A 20,905-nucleotide genomic window follows, 5' to 3' on the forward strand; every position below is an offset into this window, starting at 1 on the left:
CACAAAGAGGGATATAAGGATTACATGAGTAATTGCAGACCAGTTGGTATGACTTCTATTCCAGGGAAAATAATGGAGTCACTGGTTGAAGAAGTAATGCAGTTATACTGCAGTCACAGCATGGATTTAAGGAGCAATCTTGTCTGATGAATCTGAGGAACTGAATGGAAAAAATAATTTTGATGTAATTACTGGGATTTCGGAAAAACTTTTGATACTGTTGAACATAAAAGATTGCTATACAACTTTGATCATTGTGTGGAATTAGGGGAAAATTACTGCTATGGATAAAGGGATGGATGAGTGGGAAAGACACAATTATCAGTGGACACTGTCCTTCTTGGACTAATGTTATTAGTGGAATTCCCCCCCCCCCAGTGTTGAGTGCTCGGTCAGTTGTTGTGTTGTATATTTATTAATGATGCTGAAGAAGGCGTATCAGTCTTAATGCATTGGCATTACCAAAGGCACATGATGCAAAAAAGCAAGCTTATATAGCATCAGCCAAAAAAAAAAAAAAAAAAAAAAACCTTATTTCACCCATCCACTCGCTCCAGATGTTTGTCAAATTCTGCCTTGAATCTATTTAAGCTATCAACTTCTACGACAGATGGAAGTTTGTTCCAGCAATCAACCACCCACTGGCTAAAGGCAAACATCCACACATCTATTCTACATCCGTCTTTCCTCAATTTGAATTTATGCCCTCTCAGGTGATTATTCTGAGCAAGAGGAAGAATCCGATCAGCATTGAGCATGCTCAAACCATTCAAGGCTTTATACAGCTCAATCAGATCACCTCGCAGGTGCCTAGTCTGCAGACATTGTAATTTTCAAAATTTAAGCCTTTCTTCGTAAGAGCACCCCTTTGTTCCATTCACTAATCTTGTTGCCCTTCTCTGTACTCGTTCCAACAGCTTTACATCCTTCTTAAAATGAGGCCTCCAGACCTGTATACAGTACTCAAGGTATGGTCTGACCATTGCCTTATACAAGGGGATAATCACCTCCTTATCCCTGCTAGAAAAATTCCTGTATATCACTGACAAGACACCATGAACTACTCTTGCAGGCCGTCTACACTGCTCAGAAAACGTCATATCTGACTGCACCCCCAGGTCCTTTTCATTCTCTACCACTGTCAGTGTGGTACCACAGAGTTGATACATTACTCTGGGATTACTGCTTCCCATATGTAGTACATTACATTTGTCAATGTTAAACTTTATTTGCTACCTCTCAGCCCATCTGCTCAACTTTTCTAGATCCTGTTGCAGCAGTGTACTGTCATTAGTGTCATTAACAACCATGGCAAACTTTGTATCGTCTGCAAACTTGGACATTAAGCCTGATATACCATCATCAATATCATTTATAAATACAGAAAACAACAATGGACCCAACACTGAACACTGAGGGACTCCACTAATAACACTAGTCCACGAAGAGCAGTGTCCATTGATTACCACTCTGTCTTCTCCCACTCAACCATCCCTTTATCCATAGCAGCAATTTGCCCCCAATGCCGCACTGCTCTAATTTGTGCAGCAGTCTTCCATGTGCAACAGTATCAAAGGCTTTTCTAAGATCCAAATAATGATATCAAAGTTATTCTTTGCATCCAGTTCCTTTGTGACTACATCATAGTATCCAGTCAAATTAGTCAGACAAGACTTCCCCTTAACAAACCCATGCAATGCCCGAGCTATAACTGAAGTTTTGTCTAGATGATCCTGCAATGCTTCTTTAACCAGTGCCTCCATTAATTTCCCTGGAACAGAAGTTAAACTAACAGGTCTGTAATTACCCGTGTCTCCCCCTTTGATCCTCCTTTGCGGATTGGGGTCACATTTGCACATCTCCAGTCCACGAGTACCTCCCCTGAGTCCAGAGAAGCTCTCATAATTATGGCTATGGGTTTGCTTACTTCCTTTGCCGCCTCCTTTAATATAACTGGATAGATTCCACCCACCCCAGGTCCCTTTCTTGTGTTTATCTTCAACAATTTCTCCTCCACTTTACTCTCAGTTATTACAAGATTATCTAGCTTACTGCCAGAGTTGAATACACCTCTGGCATTCTCCTCCCTGAATAACTCCTCATGTGTGATTGTAAATGCAGAATATTCATTTAGTTTGTTAGCTACCTAAGCAGGATCATCAACAGTTGAACTATCGATATCAAGTGGACCAATCTGATTCATCCCCTTCCTTCTAAAGTTTACATAAGTAAAGAACTCTTTGCTGTTTTTCTTTGCATCCTTTGCCAAAGATTTCTCGTAATCTGCCTTTGCTTGCCTAACCTCCTTTGTAACTTGGTTACAGACCAGCTTATATCTATCATAGGCTTCTGTGTCACATGTTAATTTATATGTATCCCATGAAATTATCAGTGGACACTGTCCTTCATGGACTAATGTTATTAGTGGTATTCCATCCCTCCCAGTGTTGAGTGCTGGGCCAGTTGTTGCATTGTATATTTATTAATGATGCTGAAGAAGGCATATCAGTCTTAATGTCCAAGTTTACAGATGATACAAAGGTTGGCAGTGTTAATGACAGTAATCAAGGTAAGCAACTACAAAAATATCTAGAAAATAAGGCAGTTGAAGCTTAAAATTGACAAATGCAAGGTGCTACACTCAGGGTTGTGAAAAATGAAAAGGATTGGGGAAATTGTGTAGTCAGATATGAAGTTCTCTGAGCAATGCAAACAGCCTGTCAGCACAGCTTGTGGAGTTTTGTCAGTGATATACAAGAACTTTGCCAGCAAGGATGAGGTGATTATCTCATTGTACAAAGCAGTGGTCAGGCCACACCTTCTATACTGCATACAGGTCTGGAGGCCTCATTTTGGGAAGAACTGTTGAATGCATCTGTTGAAACAGGTGCAGGAAGGAGCAACAAAGTTAGCAAGATGAACATTGGAGTACTCTTACCAGAAAAGACTAATTCTTCAAACTACAGTGCCTCAAGAATAGGCACCTGCAAGGAGATCTGATTGAGGTGTTTAAGGCTTTGAATGTATTGAGTAAGGTCAATGCTGATGGAATCCTTGCTCATACTATGCACATGAGGAGCATAAATTCAAACTGAGGCAGGATGGTTGCAAGGTGTGGAAATTTCATTCAGTGGTCTTATGTTCAAGAAAAAAAAAAAAGAACTAGACAAGCTGTTAGAAGGGATGGACAGGTGAAATGGAGGTGTTGGGCTTTTTTTTAAACTGATGCTGTATAAGTTTCCTTTCTTGCATAATTTTCTACTATTAATACTGACAATCTAATGATATTAAGAATAGGAGATCTGAGAATTTTCTTGTACAGAGTAGTCTTCTTTCAAGTCATTAAGGGGCTTAGGCAACCAAGGCAGATTATGAAAAACTTTGGCTATGAACGCAACAAAAACTAGTTAATATAGGGGGATCCTTATTATCCAAGAATAATTGGTTACAAAAAATTCCACTTAAAACAGCAATCAAATTTTCGTAATGTGTATCATGTACTTCTACATAGTAAAAAATGGATTGAAGGAGCTGAAAAATGAGACAATTATTTTATTAGACATTTTTTATACGTTGAAGAATGCAAGGTTAAGTAAAGTTTATTGAAGTTGCACTATTTTTCAGTTTTACGAATAAAGAATGAATCGAGAGTTGTTTTTTTTTTTTTTTTTTGCCATATTTTTTCAGATAAAATTGTATCATAGCATTTATTTATGTTTTTAACTTTGCTTAACTTTTGCTGCATGTTCACGAAGAGGGTCGTTCTCACAAAACTATTCAAGTGCTTGGTCAATTTTCTCAAAGGTTTCCTTTAATTGTTTGATTTTCAAATCCTCGTAACTGTAGGGACTCATATAACGAATACTCAGATACTGGGGATTCCCCTGTAATTGTTTGCTTATGCAAACACTGTAAACCCTTGATTTAATGGACCCCGATATTTCGGATTTAACAGACCGGACAAATAATAATACAGTAATGTACATATTAATCTTGACCATATTATTTTCTTTTAGGTTATACAAAACTTCAGTGTTATTATTAATTAAAAATTAATAATAATTACCTATTTCCATTATTGTTTTGATAATTACCTACTTTTATTTTTATAATCAAATTCAGGAAATTGTAGTAAGGAAATTGTTTTTTATTCTTTCTGAAAATGTGATCAAATAGCTGTTTTCTCAGATTACAGATAACAGATAAGAGCAGGTGGTGACTTGCGAGCTGAACTTGACTCGGGACAGTAAACTGCAGTTCTACCGACTCGCTTTATTTTGGTCTCAATCTGCTTCAACCTTTTGTGCAGTCAGGTTGTATACAGAGTGTTTCTGTATACAACGTTTCTGTATTTCTGTGTTTCTGAAGTGTTTCTGTATCAGTGCTGGCCCATTGTTTTTTTCAGTACAGTAGAGGCCCAATTATCCGAGGTAATATGGACTGAGGGAACCTCGGATAATCAAAAACTTGTATAACACTTAAGGTTTATAGTAAATTATTATTAAATAAATTGGATTTGAATACATTAATGTGATGATGTACACTATGTTCAGGTTATACCTACTTATTGAACATAATGACTTTTAAATTATACAATAAAATAATTTTAATTTTATTTACAACTGTTTTATAACAAAAATTTAAAAAGTTTATCAAACTCTGTGATACACTGATTATTAATCAGTGTATAAAAATTACAAGTCATTGACAAGAAAAATGTACACTTAGTTGTTAGCATGACACGTTAATATCATATAAAAAATTTCTTAATGGTTTCTGTTTAATGGAAGCTCCTTGCTTTTTAGCTGCTATATTTTGTATGCACCTAATTAACAAAACATCAGTTTGCATGGTATCCTCCTGCTGTGCAATGCAACGTAAAGCTGATTCAATAGCATTTAGACCTTCCGTCTGTGTCATTTTTTTTGTAGGTTCTGTGCACTCTTCATCATCATCTTCACTTTCATCTTTTTGTTCATCAACAAACTTGACAATCAAGTCACCAGTCATTTCTAGCTGTTCATCAGAATTCATCCACTCTTTAATATCCTCCGTAGTAAGAGTGTCCAAAACAGGAAGGTTAGTTCTAAAAGGGTTTCCTCACCTCTTTCATCTTCATTTGCCATCTTGTTCTTGGTTCATTTTGGGAGCATAAAATACTTTTCCAGGATTTAATAAGAGGAGATGTTTTTACATCATTCCATGCTTCTGCCAACCAGTAAACAATGTTCTTTATGTTTATTTTTTTAAGATTCTCAACAACGCTGGTCCGTTTCAAGATTTTGAAGGAGTTGTTTTAAGAGACATCACCTATAGTTGCATTTCAGTCTCCAAAGCACCTTGATCTAGAGGTTGAAGATGAGATGTCACATTGGGTTGCAGAATCAGAGCTCCGATGTCACTTTCGTCTTGTTGGGATGGAACATTGTCTTAAATTAAAATTGCTTTATGGGGAAGTTTCTTTTTTTTTTTTTTTTTTTTCAAATTTTTTTTTGTGCTAGGGACAAATTCTTCATGAAACCATGTTTTAAACAAACTTGAATCCATAAATGCATTTTTTTGATTTGCGTATTTAACAGGCAAACATTTTACATTTTTTAAAGCTCGGGAGTTCTTTGAGTTTCCAATAAGAGTTAATTTAAGCTTATGCACCCTGATGAATTTGAATGTGCCAGTACCGTCATTCTCTCCTTGCTTCGTTTATAACCAAGAGCTGATTTTTTTTTTTTTTTTTTTTTTTTCTCTAGCTGTAAGTGTTTTGAATGGGAGCATTTTATAATTCAGGCCTGTTTTGTCACAATTGTAAATTTGATCCAAATTAACATTTTCTTCTTGAATAATTTTTGCTAATTTAGCAGTAAATGTTGCTATTTCTTCCTTACTAGCTGATAATTTTTCCCCAGTGATGTTCAGATTTCTAACTCTAAACCTTTTTTTCCAACGATCCAACCAACCAATATGTGTGGTAAATTGTTCTTCCCCTTCATTAAAATGCTTATGAAATTCTAAGGCCTTAGCCTGTAAAATCGTCCAGAAATTGGGCTTCCTTTATCTCTCATCTGTGTGAACCACAAAAAAAGTGTCAGAAGTTTGTTCAAATTCTCCTTTCTTCATTATTTTTCTATTCAAATTTTTACTATCACATGCAGATGCTCTTTGTGAACGCCATTTTTCAATTTCTGCTCTCTTTCTCCTCCAGTCCCCTACAGTCACTTCACCAACACCTAAGTCACTAGCCACTTTTTTTATTGTTTCTCCTTGATCCAAGCGTTTGATTGCATTCAACTTCATATCTAAAGACACAACAACACGCATCCATTTTCTGCTCATAGTGCTTACAATAACCCTAATAACATAGATGAAACAGGACAAATAAAAAATATATAAAATTAGAGAGTAAAAATTCATGAAATCAACAAACGTAAAAGATCAGCACAGCTCAATGGTCAATCGGTGTGAGTTCCCACTCTGTACTGAACTACATATTCTTGTCTTTGATTACAAATTATGTACAACTTTTCAACAATTTACCTTGGTTAATTGGGAATCTACTGTATTTATATATTGATGAAGCTATATCCTTAATGTCTTGAGTTTCCAGATAATACAAAGGTTAACAGGGTAGTGATATTAATCAGTGCAAGCTACTGCAACAAAATTTGGAAAATTAGGTCAGTGGGCTAAGAAATGGCAGTTGAAGTTTAACATTGACAAATGTAAGGTACTGCATATGGGTAGCAGTAATCCAAGGTTAACATACCAAGTCAGTGGTAATGAAGTAGTAAAAAGACCAGAGGGGTAATTGTGAATTCAGATATGAAGTTCTCTGAGCAGTGCAAACAGGCTGCCAGTACAGCTAATGGGGTTTTGTCAATGATATACAGGAACTTTGCTAGCAGGATATGGAGGTCATTTTCCTTTGTATAAGACCATGGTAGGCTTCATTTTAAGAAGGATGTGAATCTGCATAAATGGGTTTAGAGAAGTATAACAAAATTGGTGAAGCAAGCAAAAGGGTACACTTACCAAGAAAGGCTTTAATTCTGCAAATTGCAGCTTCTGGAGACACAGCATCTGTAGGGAGATCTGATTGAGGTGCTTAAGACCTTGAGTGAAATGTTGATGGCATTCTTTGTCTTGCTGAGACTACACACGTGAGGAGGCATAAATTCAAATTGAGGAAGGAATGTTGTTTGTTATTTGGTTTTTAGGAGCATTAGCAACTAAGGCCATATTTCTCCGGGAATATGCGGTGGTCATTCCCCCTGACCTTTCCGCATCCTCCGTATTTGGTGGAGGAAGGAATGTTGCAGGATAGATGTGCAGAAGTTTTCCTTCACGGTGTGGGTGTTTGATTGTTGGAACAAACTTTCAACTGTTGTTGTGGTGGAGTTTAGTAGTTTTAATAAATTCAAGGAAGAACTAGACAAACAACTCTTGTAAGGTATGGAAGGGTGAAGTGTGTAGGGTTTTTTTTTTTTTGGTTGATGCTTTATAAGCTTGTGTTCTTGCACCTTTTTCTACTACACTAATTCTTCTTTGTTCTTTTAGCCAACAGTCTCTCATACTCCAGACTAATCTTTTGGTACTATTACACATCATCATGTAGCTGTTATTGGCTTCAGTACTTTTCATCACTCTTTAACTTTCCCTTGCCTTATTTTTTGCTCTATTAGATTGGCCAGCTCCGTATTCATCCACCTTGGAATCCTTCTTGTGCTATTAGTAGTAATAGTAATGGCAAATGATATTATTCAGCCCATCCACTCCCACAACAGCAGCAGATGGAAGTCTGTTCCAACAATCAACCATCTGCTGGCTAAAAGCAAACTTCTGCACATCTCTCCTGCAACCATCTTTTCTAACTTGAATTTATGCTTCCTCATATGTGTAGTAATAAGCTGAGCAAGTGAAAGAATGCCATTAATATTCAGCTTACTAAATCCATTCAAGGCTTTAAACACCTCAATCTGGCACGCTATGGCCATAGTTGCCGATGTGCCTGAGAAATCTCTAAATCAACCAACCAAACACTTCAGTCAGATCTTCCCACAGGTGCCTAGATTCGAGACACCTGTGTTTACAGAACTGAAGCCTTTCTAGGTAGGAGCACTCTTTTGTTCCCTTCTACTCAAGATGCAGCCTAACCATGGCTTTATACAAAACCATAATCTCTTCCTATCCTTCTTATCCCTTCTAGCAAAGTTTCTGTATATCATTGACAAAACCCTGTGAGCTGTCCCAGCAGCATGTCTGCCCTGTCAGAGAATTTTATGTCTGACTGCACAGTTACCCCAAGGTTTTTTTTTCATTCTCCACTTCCTTAAGTGTAGTACTGCTCAGTTGATAAGTTACTCTGGGATTACTGCTACCCATATGCAGTACCTTGCAAATGTCAATGTTAAACTTCACCTATCATTTCTCAGCCCATTGACCCAGTTTTCCTAGATCTTATTGCAGTAGCTCACCCTGATGACTGTTGTTAACCACCCTGTTAACCTTTGTATCATCTGTAAATGTATCATTTACATCAGTATCATAGATAAAAAATAAAAACAACAATGGGCCCAGCACTGAACTCTGGAAAACTCCACTAATAACTAACATTAGTCCATGAAGAGCAATGCCCATTAATAACTAACTACTTTGTTTTTTTCCACTTAACCAATCCTTTATCCATAGCAGTAACTTGCCTTTAATGCCACATTGCTCCATTTTGTACAGCAGTCTTCTATGTGCAACAGTATCAAAGGCCTTCCTGAAATCCAAGTATGGAATGTAAAATTATTTTTTTGCCTCCAGTTCCTTGGTCACTGAATCATAGTAACCTATCAGATTGGTTAGGAAAAACTGCCCCTTAACAAATATATGCTGTGATTTCAGTATAATTGCACACTTGTCTGATGGTCCTACATTACTTCTTTAACCAGTGATCCCATTCTTTTCCCTGGAAGAGATGTTAAGCTAACAGGTCTAATTATTCACATCTTTTGATCCCCCCTTTACGAATTTGGGATATATTCACACATCTCTAGTCCATAGGGATCTCCCCTGAATCCAAGGATGCTCTCATAATTATGGATAACTGTTTTCTTCCCTTTTGCTGCCTCCCTTAATATAATTGGGTAATTCCATCCACCCCAGGTGCCTCTTTTTTGTCCATCTTCAACAATTTCTCCTCCACTTTCCTTTTGGTTATAAAAAAGTCATTTAGCTCCTCATTAGAGTTTAATAAACTTGTGACATCTCCTTCCCTAAAGAATTCCTTATGTGTGATTGTAGATGCAAAATACCTATTGAATTTGTTAGCAACCTGAGCAGAGTCATCAACTGTTAACCCATTGACATTAAGTGGCCCAATGTGATTCAATTCCTCCTTTCTGCTGTTAATATAAGCATAGAAATCTTTGCTGTTTTTCTTAGCATTAGTAGAGGCATATAATGCAAGAAAGCAAGCTTATGCAGCAGCATTGGCCAAAAAAAAAAAAAAAAAAACTCCCATTTCACCCCTCCATTTGTTCCAAATGCCTGTCCAGCTCAGCCTTAAATTTATTTAGGCTATCAACTTCCACAAAAAAAGATGGAAGTCTGTTCTGCCAATCAACCACCCGCTGGCTAAAGGCAAATTTCCGCACATCTATTCTACAACTGTCCTTCCTCAATTTGAATCTTTGCCCCCTCAGGTTCTTAATCTGAGCAAGAGGAAGAATCCCATCAGCATTCAGCTTGCTCAACCCATTCAAGGCCTTATACACCTCACTCAGATCACCTCGCAGGTGCCTAGTCTCCAGGCGCTGCAGTTTGAAGAACTTAAGCCTTTCTTGGTAAGAGCACCCATTTGTTCCCCTCACCAATCTTGTTGCCCTTCTTTGTACTCAACCCAGCAACTCTACATCTTTCTTAAAATGAGGCCTCCAGACTTGTACACAATACTCTTTTGACCATTTCTGCAAGGTGTGGCCTGACCATTGCCTTGTATAACAGGATAATCACCTCCCTGTCCCTGCTAGAAAAATTTCTATATATCATTGACAAGACTCCATGACTTGCATTGGCAGCCCATCTGCACTGCTCAGCAAACTTCATATTTGACTGCACAATTACCCCAGGTATTTTTCACTTTCCACTTCCCTGAGTGTAATACCACACAGTTGGTACGTTCCTCTTCGGTTATTGCTACTCATATGCAGTACTTTACATTTGTCAATGTTAAACTTCAGTTGCCACTTCTCAGCCCATTTGCCCAACTTATCTAGATCCAGTTGTAGCATATTGTCTTTACTGTTGTTAACAACCCTGCCAACCTCTGTATCATCTGCAAACTTGGACATTAAACCTGATATACCTTCATCAATATCATCGATAAATATACAAAACAACAATGGGCCCAGCACCAAACCCTGGGGAATTCCACTAATAACATTTGTCCACGAAGAGCGGTGTCCATTGATCACCACTCTCTGTCAACTCCTACTCAAACATCCCTTTATCCATTGTAGCAACTTACCCTTAATGCCATACCTGTCTAATTTGTACAGCAGTTTTCCATGTGCAATAGTACAAAAGCTTTCCTGAAATCCAAGTGTATGAAATCCAAATTATTTTTGACGTTCAGTTCCTTTGTGACCATATCATAGTATCCAATCAAATTGATCAATCAAGATCTCCCTTTAATAATACCATGCAGTGTCTTAACTATTACTGCAGTCTTGTCTAGATGATTCTGCAATGCTTCTTTAACCAGTGACTCCATTATTTTCTTCGGAACACAAGTTAAACTAACAAGTCTATAGTTACTTGTGTCACCTTTTGAACCCCCTTTATGAATTGGTGATTCATTTGCACACTTCCAGTCCATGGGGACCTCCTCTGAGTCCAAGGAAGTTCTCATAATTGTAGCTAAGGGTTTGCTTAGTTCCTTTGCTGCCTCTAATATAACTGGATAGATCTTGTCTACCCCAGGTGCCTTCCTTAACATCAACAATTTCTCTCCACTTTGCTGTCAGTTATTACAAAATCATAGTTCCCTGTTAGAGTTGGATAAACGTTTGGTATTCCCCTCATTGAATAACTCCTCATGTGTGAATATTGATGCAAAATACTCATTCAGTGTATCAGCTACCTGAGCTTAAACGTCAACAGTCAACCTATCTACGTTAAGTGGTCCAATCTGATTCATCCCTTTCCTTCTAGAGTTTACATAAGTAAAGAACTCTTTGCTGTTTTTCTTTGCATTCTTTGCCAAAGATTTCTCGTAATCTGCCTTCGTCTGCCTAACCTCCTTTGTGACTTGATCAGCTTATATCCGCCATAGGCTTCTGTGTCACCTGATAATTTATATGCATACCATGCATTTTTCTTCTCTGCCACAATCCTCTTTAATTCATCTGACATCCATTTAGGCCTGAACCTTGAACAGTATTTCTTAGTTGGATTGAAAAGCCTAGTCGCTTCCAAGATTAAGTCCCTGAAGGCTTCCCATTTAGAATTCAACCTTAGTAACATCATCAGTTGATCCCACTGTACAGAATTTAAAAACTGTTTGAGACCCCTGTAGTCATCTTTACGAAAGGGCGGCTCCGTGGGCAGGAGCAGCAGTGCATAGCACACGCTTCTTGATTAGACCGGGGTTCAAGTCCGTGACCACCAAATACGGAAGATGTGGAAAAGTCAGGGAATGACCACCGCATATCCCAGGAGCAATATGGCTTTAGTTGCTAATGCTCCTAAAAACCAGCAAACAACAACCTTTACAAAAGCAAAAGCCCTTGTGCTTTCGTAAAGTAATTCCATCTAAGTAGTTACATCTTTAAGTAATCCCCGTACGAGTACATTGTGATCAATTTTCACCCAGTGGTTCCTTTATCTGCAAATTCTTAATGCATGAATAATCACTGCTGATAATCATGTAAACTTATTCTGGTTGCCTCTCGAACATGCTGCTGTAGAAAACAGTCATTCAATAAATCCAAAAAAGTTTTGCTAGTTTGTGAGTGACCAGTGGCTTACCAGATGCTTTTACAACTGCGTAAGTTTCGCGTATGCAGACGACTTGGTTATTTTCATTGCAGGAAGATCCAGGAGAACCCTTGAGGACCATGCGAAGATTGTCCTGGATGACCTGGTAAACTTGACCCTCACAAATAAATTAAAAATATCAAACACAAAAACAAAGCTAATGATCTTCAAAAACAGGTCAGATTACCGCAGACCCCCTAAAGTGCTTATTCACGGGAAGCAAATTCCATGTTTCACAAACTAAAAACCTTGGCATAATATTAGACGACAGGCTCAGTTTCCAACCACATGTGAACAGTTTAGCAAACAAAACCAAAGCCTTCACTGCAGCCGTCATCAGGATCTCATGTTTGGACTGGGGACTCACCAAAAGAACCCTATCTCCCTACTATAAAGCTGTGTTCTTGCCAATTGCCTCCTATGCTGCTGGGGGTCTGGTTCCATAGGATCACTAACAGTAAAATCTGGGCCAAACTCCTTTCCATGCAGAGAACTATGCTGCTTACGACACAACGAGTAACAAGAACATCAACTAATGCACTGCAGGTTGTATCTGGGGCCGTTCCCCTGGACCTGTATATAGCTTATAGAGGTTTCATCTACAAACACAAAAAAGACCTACCAACCTCACTCCTTGGAATAGACTGCAATCCTGCTACAAATATCGAACAGGAAAAAATAAACCTATGGAATAAACTCCTCTCCCTTTGGCAGGTTAGATGGGATGAAAGTTCCACTGGAGCGGTAACCAGACTTTTTATTCTGGATGTCACCTTTGCCATGAAAGCCACATTGTAATTGGTTCTACCCATCCATGAGCACATCCTGTATCCTAACAGGACATGGCGTTCTTAAAGCGAAACTGTTCCAATTCGGACTGGCGACAGATCCTCATTGCTCCTGTGGGGAAGAGGAATCCTGGAACCACATCCTATTGTCCTGTCCCAACTATGAAGAACAACGGACAACACTTAAAAATAAGGTTCAGAACATCTCAGAAGTCAATCTTAAAGCCTTAATTGAAAATGAGACTAACTTTCAAGCCCTTCAAATCTTCACCCCAACAACATCTTCAGCAGAAGAATGCAGATGCTTCACCACATTGGATAATTCAACAAATTCTTGCTGAGCTGTTCCCTGTGTCACCTACCAGTTATCCTGGATTTGAATTCTTTTAATCTCTGAGGTTGTTCAGAGATGTCAACCACTGGTGGTTTTTTTTTTTTTTTTATATTTATTTATTATTATTAATTGATATATTTTATTTTTATTCTTATTAGTTTTTTTTATTATTATTTTTATTATTTTTTTTATTTATTTTTATTTTTTTTTTACCCTGCTGGTACTCAGGACTGGGCATCCTGAGTATGGGATTGCTGGCATCCACTGGTATTGCACTACCTCCAGTGGATGTGGGATTTTAGTGTACTACCGAAGCGCAGATAGTTGATTATGTCCGGCTCCACGTGCCTTGGGATGGGCATCAGGCAGTAGTTGCTCAGGTGTTGGCTGCTCACATTTCAAGCCCTGATTACACAGATTCTGTAGTCAAGATAGAGACAATTTGCGGACCCAGGTCCTGAAGCTGCAACAAACAGGCCACATACATATATACATAGTGTGCGAGTGACCAACCCACAATTTCCAGTCAATATCTGGAAAGTTAAAATCCCCCATTATAAGACATTCTGATTTACTGGCCCATTCTATTTCTCTGCACATTTGCTCATTATACTCATCAGATTCATTAGACCTATAACACACATCTCTCATTTTTCCTTTCTCAGTGCTTATGTCACACCAAAAGCTTTTTATACACTTTCATGCCTTTCAAAGCTTTGGAGTCTTTGCTAGAGACTTCTCATAATCTGCCTTAGCTTGCTTAGCCTCCTTTGTGACTTGATTACAGAGTAATTTATATCTACCATAAACTTCTGTATCACCTGATAATTTATATGTACCCCATGCACTTTTCTTCTTAGACACTTGTCTCAATAGTTCATCGACATCCATTTAGGTCTAAGGCTTGAACAGTATTTCTTTGTTGGTATGAAAAGCCTAGCAGCTTCTTTAATTACGTCCTGAATACTTCATATTTAGAATTTTCACTTGGTACCACTGCACAGAATTTAAAAACTCTCTGAATCCACTGTATTCACCCTTACCAAAGCAAAAAAAAAAAAAAAAAAAAAAAAATCCGCATTAGTACATTGATGAAAACCAGTGTGTGTTTTACCTATAGGTTCTTAGTGCATGAAGAATCACTGCTGATAGTCAGATCAAGATTATTGCTTCCGCTTGTTACTGTGTAAGTCACCATCCGAAAAATTCGTCATCATCTTGAAAGTTAAAATCCCCATTATGAGACATTTGGCCCACTCTTTCTCTGTTTTCGTATACTCATCTGTCATTGGGCCTATAACATACCTCTACTCTCAATTTCATTTTCTCAATGTGTCTATCACACCAAACTGACTAAGCATTGCACTCGTCACTCATGTCAACTGGATGCACTGCCTAAGAAGCATATTAATGCTTCTTAACTAAGAGCATAATCCCTCCACTTCTCCTTGTTTTGTCTGTACCTCCTGTATACATTGCACTCCTCATATTTAAATTCAGCATCACTTATATCTGAGCGACACCATGCTTCTGCTATTCCTACAATGATGACAATGTTTGATGACTTAATCAGTACTTCAAATTCATCAAATTTATTTACATTGCTCCTATCATTAGTGTACATACAAGTATACGTGCACGTGTTCTTACTCTTAATTGCCCTAACACAGCCCATGTATTTTTTTTTTTCCATGATGACCTGTAGGGCTGGTAGTCCCTGGCACCTTGCATCTGACAATTTCAAAAATTAATCCTAACTCTCAACTTTTTTCCAACATTGTCCTGTACTGATTAAAGAAATCCTCAGATCTCCTACTCTTAATATCATTAGTGATTTTTTTTGTGCCCTTAAAAGATGATATCAGCTGTACAACATCATCAACTCTTGCCTTCTGGCAGACATACCCTGGTCCTGTTCTACCTATTCTTCTTACACAACATATTTTCCGTTTCCCTGACAGTAGAGTTACTGACAATAATGAACTTTTGTGAGACCAGTACATTTTGCCTTGGAGTCTTTGTGTTGTCTGATGCACAAGTGTTGGCATTGAGTTGGGCAGCTGAGAGCTTGATGCCCCCATTTTAATTCTTTTGTGGGCATCTACCCTACTTTTCAAACTCTCATAAATGCCCATCAGAACCCTGAGTTGATGTCTAATTTCTTCACATTCCCTGCACCTAGCACACACAAAGTCATCCCCCTTGGTTGGATTGTGTCCTGTTCCAGAAAGTCTGCAAACATTTCATAAGCTGCACATTTTTGTTAGGTTGTGATACTTTGGAGAATCACCCCTTCAGTTCCCCCCCGAGTCATAGTACTTCTACTACTTTGTGCCCATTGCTTTGCTGCTTTAATCTGTTGCATGATTTCTGTTTAGATACAACATAATCGATTAACGATGAAAATAATAAAATTATTTTATTATTTTGTTTATTACTCTGTCTTAATGTATAAATTTAATTGATTAATTTACAATACTACACTAATCTAATAAATTTCTAAATATGGTGAATATAAAAATAATATAAAACGTTTTATATTATACCTATTACTATCAATTTCAAAATATGCATTACGCTATACCATTACAATCGCAGTGTTAAATTAGTTATGTCCTTACTTAAAAGTAAAATTTATTAGCTAAACACAAAAAGATATATGCCAAACAAGTGATTAGAACCTTCGAGCTACATATATATCACAATTAAAACCCTACTATTCCACTACATTACTCGTTACATGCAATGATATTCACATCAAAACACTGATACAATAGTGTTATGAATAGTAAGTTGTGATTTGCAAAATCACTAGCTAAATTTAAAAATAAGCTAACGAATGTGAGTAAGACTATTTAAACTATTTGTAAAACACAATTTAATATGTTAATTAATCAAAAAGACAGTAAAAATTTCCAAAAAACTTATCTTTCCCATGAGCTTGTTACTTAATTGTTATTTAGTTTTTAGGAGCATTAGCAACTAAGGCCATATTGCTCCAGGATATGCGGTGGTGGTCATTCCCTGACCTTTCCGCATCCTACGTATTTGGTGGTGATGGGCTAGAACCCCGGTCTAATCAAGAAGCGTGTGCTACGCACTGCTGCTCCTTCCCACCTGGCTACGGAGGCGCCCCCATGAGCTTAAAATTCTGCATCCTAGCACTTATAATCTTGTACCCAAGATTTTTAATTTATGGGTATATTCAATTAATGGGTATATATGTATTCTAATGTATTTGCTTCTGAGCTTGCTCCTGTTCTGTTGCACCTTTGCACACTTTCTTATTTCGTTATTATTTTTCCTTCTGCTCTGAAATTTGCTCATATCTATCTAGTTCCTAAAAAGTGTGGGAAATTCCTCCCATCCAGTTATATAGCCTCAGATGCTGATGTGCCATAAAACCCCTAAACAAACAAACAAACCCATCCTGTTATTATCCCATTGCACTTACTTCTGCTCTTTCTAAAGTAATGGAGAAATCCATTAATCACCAACTACTAAACTATCTGACCTTTCCATCTGATCAGTGATTGTCACTGTGGATTCTGTTAGTGTTGATCAACCAGTGATATATTGGTGATATTATGTTGCCCATCTATGGACAAATTTAATGGAAAAGTTTTGTGAAACTGAAATTGCTGCTCCTGACACTTCTAAGGCTTTTGGTTGTGTTTTGTATAAAGGTCTTCTAAACACGCTTTCACCTTATGAATTGTTGGCTGTTTTTTGTAATTGGGTATGCAGTTTTCTCTTTATCTGCTCAGTGTGGATGATGGTAGGTGGCTCTCTGTCTTAAAACTTTTCTACTAATGCAGGTTTTCCCTGAGGTTTAGTTCATTTACTCATGTATATTAATGACCTTCCACTGATCTGAAATCCTATCCATAGTTTTGCTAATGATAGCACATTACATTCCACCTTCCAGTTTAAGAAACCATGTCCTGCATAAACAGCTTTAGCTTCTTTAAAATCCATGACCAATTCCTTAAATGTTGAGTGATAGCTGAAGATCTTTGGGTAATTCTCCAATGGGGCAAAAATAACTTAGTTAACTTTTTAATCCTCCTAAAACTGAGTCCTGTCTTGAAGTCTAGTGCTCCTAGGTTCATCTTTGATTACACTGATTTCTGTATAATATTACATATCTATATTAGGGATCGCCCTGACTTTTAATCTCTTTTGGCATGTGCCCATGAAAAAATGGGTGCTTGTCCTAGAAGCAAATGTAACTGGGAGCTCGTCAGGGACTCTAGCATCTCGTGATTTATCAGGTGATCCCCTCCCCTCCCATTTTGGTCCAAGAAAAGAATAGTCAAGTGCAAACTCTTCTGGTTGAAGGAGAATTAGTTTTATTGGAAGGCTCTATTGTCAGGGAAATGGGTAAAATTTTTTGCTATAAAGATGGGTGGACCAGAACTAGAGTATGTTTGCTGGGATCAACAACTGATCATGTTGCCACCAGATTGTCAGATTTGGGGTGGGGAAGAGCATTATTATTCATGTGGGTACTGATGATATTAAATGAACACAAACTGACTATTTGTTGGATAAAATATAGGACCATGCTGAAGAAATGCCATGAGTTAGATCAGCATATGTCTGCAATTCTGCCAAAACATGATAGGAGGGATCATATGTTGAAAGCTTAGTGGATTAACTCAAAACTTGAGGGAATCTGCAAGGCTGTAGGGGAGAATTTTTTTTTTTTTATCAGCATTGCTCACACCTGTAGGTAGAAGGAATCTGTTTTGTTGAGATAGTGTTCATTTTAACAAAGGTGGTGCAAGGAATTTTGCCAGAATCATTGAGGATACAGGATTCAGGGAAACTGCTAGTTGAGAGGGGGAAGGGTAATATAGATGTGTATGTGTTTATCTCCTGATATGGGTCAGAGTAACGTTTGCACCTGTCCCAAGGATTCTAATTTGTTGCTGCAACAGCTGATGTTGGCCAAGGATGGCAACATTTGAAACAAGCGAGAACATTTGAAACGAGAAAGATAAAGCTAGGGAAATAAGCCTATATAACTTTAAGGGGTTTGTCAGGGTAGTAAACTGTAGAAAAATACCTAGTCTTAATTGTGGATACATTAATGTCAGGAGTGTTGTCAATAAAATGGTTGAATTCAAACTCCTGTTTAGGACAACTAATGCTGACATACTAAGACTAACACCTGAAAATTAGGGATGACAAGTTCCACTATGGTATGTATAATGAATTTAGGGAAGAGAGAAGGAGTTGTGGGATCATGCTTCTTATCAAAAGCAGCCTGAGTGTAAAAAATAACTTTTGCTGGCTCAGCACAGAATCTGTATGGCGTGAGTCAGTTGGAAGCAAAAGTATAATGAGAGTGGGAGTAATCTACAGACCAGAAGATTAAGAAGAGTGTGATGAGATGTAATCAGCAAGCAAGCATGAATGTCTTATTATGGGTGACTTCAGTCTGCCACTAAATGATTGGAATAACCAGGATGTTAGAGAAAGTACTAGGGGTGAGAATATTCTTGACCTCATCATTACTAACGAATCAGATGACATCACAGGGCTTAAAGCACAGGATCCATTGGCAAGTAGTGATCATGCAGTCATTAGTTGGAAAATGAAGAAAGAAGTTGCAGTAGTCAAAAGTAAGGGCACGGGTTTTAATTTCAGAAGAGGGAACTTTGACAATTTAAGGCACTACATGGCATCTATTAATTGGGCAGTTTGCAGAGGGAGGGTGAACACATTAGAATCATGAAATACTTTCAAAACAATAAATACAGAAGCAATAAAACAATAATTACAATTATTGTTTTATTGCTTCTGTTAGGGTTTTGGTGGGGGGGGAATTGGGACCAAAGATTGACAGGCTCAAACTGTTGGAATATTAATCTTTTTATAAACTACATTCTATGAATTGTACATAATCTACAGGACATCACACTTTATTCGGTGTCACATATTAAATTAAAAATAAAGATAAATATTTCACTTTTTTATCTTTTTGGAATGCACCTTTTGAGTCAGACAATCTTGGAAAGGGGGGGTTGACATTCTGGCATATGATGAAAAGGGTGCATTGGGCAAAAAAGGTTGAGAACCACTGGTATATACCATTAAGAAAATACTGCAGAAGGAGGATACCAAAAAGGATGAATACAGAGCTGGCCAGTCTAATAGAGCAGAAAAAGATAGCATGGGAAAGTTACAAAACAACGAAAAGTACTGAAGCCTACAACAGCTACAAGTTAATATGTTATAGTACCACAGATGAGGCTAGGGAGGCCAAGCCTGCATATGAAAAAGCACTGGCTAAGAGAGCAAAGAATGGGGACCAGGAATTTTTTGTGTATAGTAAATACAAAGAAGAATAAATCAAATTGGATCTGATCCTTGTGTACTAGGTGTGCGAAAGATAAACCAACTGATGAATTTAAAGGGTCTTTACTGACTAAAGACCCTTTATGCTGAGGAAAGGTTATGCAAGTGAGGTTGAGCCATGTGAAATTAGTGATTTTGAAATTACAGATGACTGTTTATTAGAATACATATGAATTATTTTTGATTTCATCTACCTTGTTGAAATATCTCTCTGTTGATCCTATTTTATTCATGCTTTTTTATCACTACCTACTAAAGATTCCTTAATGTAAAAGCTCTCAATATCAGTTGAATCCTTGATAAAATTGAGGTCTGGAATATTGCTCTTCAGTAATATCTCTAAAATTTTGATATAAGAAGCAGTTGAGAAATATACTGCTGCTATGTAAGATTTGATAAGGAAAAGATCAAGGGTGTTTAGTCGAGTAGTTAAGGCTGCCTGATATTCTGGTTGATAACAATTTGTTAAGGTCATTAATAGTAGCAAATAATTCATCATGCTTACTACTTGAATCTGTACAGTTGTTAAAAGAAAACTAATTGGAATTATGAACAAGACATCAGATCACTGAAATGATTTATATGATTGGGAAAGTGATCAAGTTTGCAACTGAACCTGACAATGTGGCAAAAAGCTTGTCGAAATAGGAAATTCTAGATTAGGATATCTCTAACAAGGAGTATTTGAGTATAAATAACTTTTAAAATGGAAATTGTACAAGTAATTAGGACTTGTGAGTTGAGTGATAGCTGAAGAAAAATGACAAAACGTTTCCATTTAATGAATTAATTAAATACAAATAATACTGATTAAACCATGTGAATTATTATCAAGTGAATTTTATTGTGCAGAAAGTATTACATTAAAAATAGGCTAAACTTCCACTCAAATAGAACCATTTAATTGATAATATCTGTGGATTCAGTATTGGATTCTGTCATCAGGCTCAGTCAAGAAAGATTGTGCTCTTATTAACTGTATAGAATAAAGGCTTGTCATATGGTTTTATTAGTGTTATTCACATTTAATTAATTCAAGAGTAAGTTGAGTTTAGATTTTACTTCAAACTGAGACCAGTGAAAGTACCGATTTTTACTTTTTTATTGTAGTGCATTGCAAATGCAGATTCACAACTTTATAAGTTTTCAGTGACATCTAGTTTATGAAATGTATTAAAGAAAAACAGCGTTGAAATCTTTCAATTTCACCATTGGTTATAATAAGATATGTTTTATTACAACCTTTCTCATAAGTACATACAATATAAACACAACAAATTATTTATTATAAATAACTTTGTCAATAATAAAATTTTATTTTAACTAATGATGATAATAAATCTTTATTGTACGTGCAGATATGATACAATATACCCATCATGACATGCTGCCAGGGGTT

The 20,905-nt window shown here is 37.1% G+C and overlaps 1 protein-coding gene across 3 annotated transcripts in view; it reads left to right on the plus strand.

Moving 5' to 3' along the window:
- Positions 1 to 20,905, plus strand: part of LOC150083665 (protein lin-54 homolog) — a 270,775-nt gene that overhangs the window by 112,541 nt on the left and 137,329 nt on the right. The window lies entirely within an intron of this gene.

This window comes from Mastigoproctus giganteus, chromosome 7, assembly GCF_048544385.1.
Source record: "Mastigoproctus giganteus isolate SK-2022 chromosome 7, ASM4854438v1, whole genome shotgun sequence".
Lineage (NCBI taxonomy): Eukaryota > Metazoa > Arthropoda > Arachnida > Uropygi > Thelyphonidae > Mastigoproctus > Mastigoproctus giganteus.